The sequence below is a fragment of the Carassius carassius genome, chromosome 20, assembly GCF_963082965.1.
Source record: "Carassius carassius chromosome 20, fCarCar2.1, whole genome shotgun sequence".
In the NCBI taxonomy this organism is placed as follows: Eukaryota; Metazoa; Chordata; class Actinopteri; order Cypriniformes; family Cyprinidae; genus Carassius; species Carassius carassius.
Window position 1 is genome coordinate 4,696,164 of NC_081774.1, and position 6,025 is coordinate 4,702,188.

Sequence of the window (6,025 nt, forward strand, 5' to 3'; positions counted from 1 at the left end):
TGGCGCGAGGCAGAACGCATCGATGTCATTTAATTCCTGGTTTATTAAACAAACGTAAATGTTCCACACTGTCCCAGGTGAGCATGTCTCCCGAGGCACGTGAAATAAAAGCAGCCAAATGACCGGCAGAATTAAACGCTACATCACTATTTCCAATTTCCTGCGATTAAAGCTCGAAAATGCCATTACTGCCAAGCTTGAAGTATGTGTGGCCCTGGTGCAAACAGAATCAAACTGTTTGCAGAAATGGGCAGAGCAGATGAGGGCTGCACAAACCGCTTTGAAGAAAGAGTAACAACATCACCGAGACTCCCTGATGAAATAAAGGTTAGCTTAAAAAAGAAAACAACGGGGAGCAAAATCCACAGCCTTGATTTCCTTCTATATCAACTGTGTGTTTACAGTGATACAGCAAACTGATCAGATGAGATTAGGTCTTTCTGAGATGATCAAGATTATTGTTAGCATTATTCTAACATTTGTTACACTATCAAAATGATGATTTCGGTCTTTGTGGTTGTTAAACATTGTGTTTGTTCATAGCTAATGTGATGAACTACACCTGAAGGGAACTGACTTCACACATCTGCTAAAAATCACCTTGAGAGCAGCTGATTACATGTAATTGAAAAATGCTTCACCGGCCTTATTGTGACAGCTTATTCATTAATGTTTGAGCAGATGTATGAGTTCTAAATCCTTTAATCACAGGCTTTGATCTGCACGGAGGTGCTTGGAGACAGAGACCTTCTCAACAGAACACACAGCTGTTGTCTTACAGCAGTAAGAGTCAGACCATCTGAGAAGACAATGGTGCAGTCACTTCCAGTGCTCGTTTGCTCCACTAATAAGATGACCACATACACTGGTGTCTGTGCATCTGAAAGCATCATTTGCGTCATATAGTGAGCGTGATTAATCATTTACCATCACAGGAAATGAAGGATTTCTATCCGTTTCATCCTGGCACAAAGAAGGCTGAGACAAATGATGACGCATGTGAACTGAGGATGCAGTTTATAAGGAGTTTGTTAGTTATGTTGTTTCTACATAAAACATCTGAAGGTTATGTCATATTTTGCGTCACTATATAGGATGTTTTTTTGCGTGACATTGATATTGACAAGGCTAAAAGCCTAAGTGTTTTTGATTTATTATTCATGAGCAGTTTGAGAGAGGACAGGAATGGAAGTGGGAAATGACGCAGGTTGCACACATTATGAGCACCATTTAGGTTTAGGTTTTAACCCTGTAAAGTCTACTCTATGATACCTTCGATACCTGTAGAAAATCTGTAGGCCTATCAAATGGGATGCGCAGATTTCTAGAGCCTCTGAATGATCAACATGATTAAAACTTGCTGTGGTCAAACTGCTGCATGCATTCTGTCATATGATTAATCAGCTGTTATTGAGTTCATACTTTTTTTAGCAAATAAAAGGCTTTGTAGTTTCATTTTAAATACAGTCGTGAGCTGTGCGTCCATGCCAGGGGCAAGTGTGCTGGAACCAGCTGTTGATCTGAAACAAACAACCTGTAAGAGTGCTCCTGAAAAAATCTACACACAACATCAGATGTTACCGTTTTTAACAAGCATGCACACCTTGGAAGAAAAGGCCGCTGGGAAGCGCAGTGGGGGCGCGTGACATGGCGAGGCAGACGACTCTCTTTCGGCTCCCTGCTCCGCCGAACACAGACGATCACGCGTCATCTGATGGAACTAAGGCATCGCCTTGGCAACCGCTGAGCACAAACAGACCCAGAAATTACAAGTGATGAGTTTGTCAGAGAAGCTTGCAAAAACAGGGTTATCTAATGGATTTGCTAATGGATTTCTAAAATCGTTATGCAGCATATGTTACTGAATTGAAGAGTCTGCTATTTAAATTTGTCATTTTTTTATTTTATTTTTTTTATTTATTTAAAATTAAATATACATTTTCATTTGTATTTTAATTTGTCAATTTATTGTAGTTATATATTTATTTTATTTTAAATGTATTTTAATGTAAATAAATATATTTTATGTGTGTGTGTATATATTTAAATGAATATATATATATATATATATATATATATTATATTATTATATTAAAAATTTCTAGTTGATGTTTTGCAATAACTAAAACTGAAATAAAAAGCACTTTTAAATATAAAATATATACATTAAAATATAAACACGATAATAAAAAAAGAAATAATTAAAACATTAACAATTTTAGGTAAAAAAAAATATAACTATAAAACTATTAATAAAACTATTAATGAAATCTATGTGTGCAAGTATATCATAGTATCCAAATTAAACTAAAATAAAAATTAAAACACATTTCTAGAGTTGATCTTTTACAGCTGAAAGTCTTCAAATCAAGTACTGTAAGCTGTACATTTTGTAAATGTAATTTAATCATTACATATATATATAATTATTTGAATCGTTTTATATTTTTTATTTTTTATTTAGATATGTGTATATTTTCATTTCAAGTTATTTTACCTTATTTTTAATATTTTTATTTTAAATGTATTTAAATGTAAATATATATTTTATATGTGTGTATATAAATTATATACATACTGTATATATATATATATATATATATATATATATATATATTAATAACATTACATTAAATGAATATAATAATATGTATAATAATATTATAATAAAATAATTTTTTTGAATAAAAATCACTTTTAAAACTATAAAATATGTACTTTATATGTAAATAAATAAATAAATGTATGTATATATATATATATATATATATATATATATATATATATATATATATATATATATATATATATAAATTTTTTTTTAAATATATATATATTTTTTTACTATTTTCTTTTTAATATATTTATGCATTTAGCAGACGCTTTTATCCAAAGCGACTTACATAGCATTCAGGCTAACAATTTTTCCTAGCATGTGTTCCCTGGGATTCGAACCCCCAACCTTGCACTTGCTAACACAATGCTCTACCACTTGAGCTACAGGAACACTAATAATAATCACAATGAGAAAAATCTCATTATGCCATTATGTGGGGAAGTCGTGGCCTAGTGGTTAGAGAGTTTGACTCCTAACCTTAAGGTTGTGGGTTTGAGTCTCAGACCGGCAATACCATGACTCAGGTCAGTGGCGGACTGGGACAGTAAATCAGGCCGGGAATTTGACTCCACCCCAGGCCACCTCTATTGCTGTAGTCACCACCACCCAATTCATGTGTCCACCAGACTGCTAAACTCTCTGGCTCTTTCAGTTGTTTGAATTGGGTGATACTTAAAAATAAATCAAAATCCTTAGACTGTGGATGGGCAAAATAATCAAATGTCTCTATCATCTTTCCCTTAATCCCTCTCACTCGGCACACTGAGTTTCTCTGCAATATGAAATAAGCACTTTCAATAATCTATATTAATTATGCAGCCATCAATTGTATGTCCCAATGATCACAGTCCTACTACCGATGACCTTATAAATCATAAAAGCACATATTTTTCTAAGAGTATAGCCAGCATGTTTAGTTTTGCTAATAGCTTAAACTTTAGCTGAAGGTTCCTTCTCTGACTCAAAAGCTGAACTGTCCACCCTCTTGTTCAACAGCAGGAGCACTAGCAGCACTAGTGCTACTCTTGCTTCCTTCGTCACCTTCAAAATAAATAAGCATTGTACACTAGGCTACATATTGTAGGCTAGAAATGGAAAATCAATTTCTGGTCAATTTTGGCACTAAAAAAAATACTGTATCCCCATATGTAAAACAGTGTGCTAGTTTGTCATTAAGATGCTCTTTTAAAACATCTATCATTATATACATTTGTAATATATATATATATATATATATATTAATAGATTTGATCTATTCTAAGTCGCTTTGAATGAAAGCGTCCATCTGCCAAATGATTATGTAAATATTAGGGTGGAACAGTTCAACTTTTTCACAGTTCGGTTTGTTTCACGGTTTTAGAGTCACGTTTTATATATTAGAGTATTTATTATATATTATTAAGAATATTCTAACAACAAGCAACAGCACACATAAATACAATAGAGTAAAGATAGCTACAAATAAAATAAACTGACTTTCAGGTTTTTTTTAGGTAGGTCTTGCATTAGTTTTTAGGTACAGAAATTGAATAAAGTAATCATATGTAAAACTGCATAGCATTTTGTAAATTTTATAAATGAAAGATCATTCTTCATTAAAGTTACAAAAGCTTTTCAATCAAGAGTTATTTCTTTGTTGCTGCTGTTCGATTAATATAAAGACTAAATATAAAAGTAATTCTGACCGACCTTCTCCCTTACTGGCGAACATGGCTGGGATTTTGCAGTCTGTGGCCAGGGCTTTTCTCCTTTTTATACGTTCCGTCTCTGCTCCTCCTTTGCGTTTACGCTCATTTTTTTGCGCGAGCGATTTTCTAAGATAAAGCCTGCCTCTGGATATAGCGAATTAGGCAGTGCTTCGCTGATGTTTGGTCATGTGGTGGTGTCATTTTCACTCCACGAACGTCTGATTTGTAGATTCATATGACCGTCAATTAATTCGCAGTTGCATACCTGCCTATTGCACGTCAGGCTGATCGACTGCACAGCGGCAGCAAGCAGGACAGAATGACCGTCAGGCCACCGGGAAATGTCCCGGTGCTCCCTATGGCCAGTCCGCCCTGACTAAGGTGCCCTTGAGCAAGGCAACAAACCCCCAACTGCTCCCTGGGCGCCGCAGCATAAATGGCTGCCCACTGCTCTGTGTGTGTGTGTGTGTGTGTGTGTGTGTGTGTGCGTGCGTGCACTTTGGATGGGTTAAATGCAGAGCACGAATTCTGAGTATGGTTCACCATACTTGGCTGTATGTCACTTTCACTATCATAACCATGCTAACAGTAATTAGCAGATTATTTTGCTTGTTGACTTTTAAAATGAGTAACACCCGGTGTGTCGGTGCATCACAGAGAAATGAATTTTGGGATTTGCTTTGGCCCAGACCTCTGCCTCTGTGGACGCACACACACAGAGAGACACATAACGAGTGTTTAGTAAAAGGTCATCATCATTACTGCATCAGATATTGTTTAATGGAGATGCCACTGCTGGCACTCTGTTTCACCTGTTGCTTGGCAACAGCTGAGGGAAAGGTAATCCGGCTCCTCTCAATTTAATACTAACTGTTCATGACTTTTAGTCTCTTTTCATGAATACAATTTTATAATTTATATAATCTTTTTCACTTATTAAAACATTAACTAACTTTAAGTAGAAAATAAATATATAGTTTACGATATATATAGAAATATATATAGCAATAGTTTCTATTAATAAACATTATATAATAATATTTAAATGAAACTAAAATAATACAGCCTATAAAACACTGCAAAGATCTGTGGAGTTGCTCTTTTACAGTTGAAAGGGTTCTAACTAATACTCTGGGATAAAATAATTTAAAAAATAAAATAAAATAAAATTAATATTTTTAATTTAAATATATGATTTCTTTAAATTTTACATTTTTAACTTAAAATATCACACTGACTATTACTTTGAAACAGAAAATGTGAGTGGTGTTTTGTCTGTGCTCAACATATAGTCTTGCTGCTATAGTGCTGCTGACCCTGAAGTCTTCTAAATAAATAAATGTATGAGCAATAAAAATAGCAATCATTCACTGATAAAACAAAAATAGTAAATTAAGAGGCAAAACACTAATTCGCTAAATATTGTCTCTAAATACCTTGTTTTGTGCATATACAATCAAACGTAGCTCACTCAGTCTGCAGGTCGTCTATGTTTAGTTTCTGTGCAGCATCCCTCCCGATGACACAGTGATCTACATTATTATCATCACAACACATGATTAAAATACAAAATATGGCACAATATGAGAGAGAAACAGATACCATGTGGATGTGTACACATAGCTGTTATTAAAATATAAACACATCTATCAGGTTGTGTCAAAAACACAATAACTGTATGTGTCTTCACATATACATTGTGAAAGACTGCAGTCTCAGG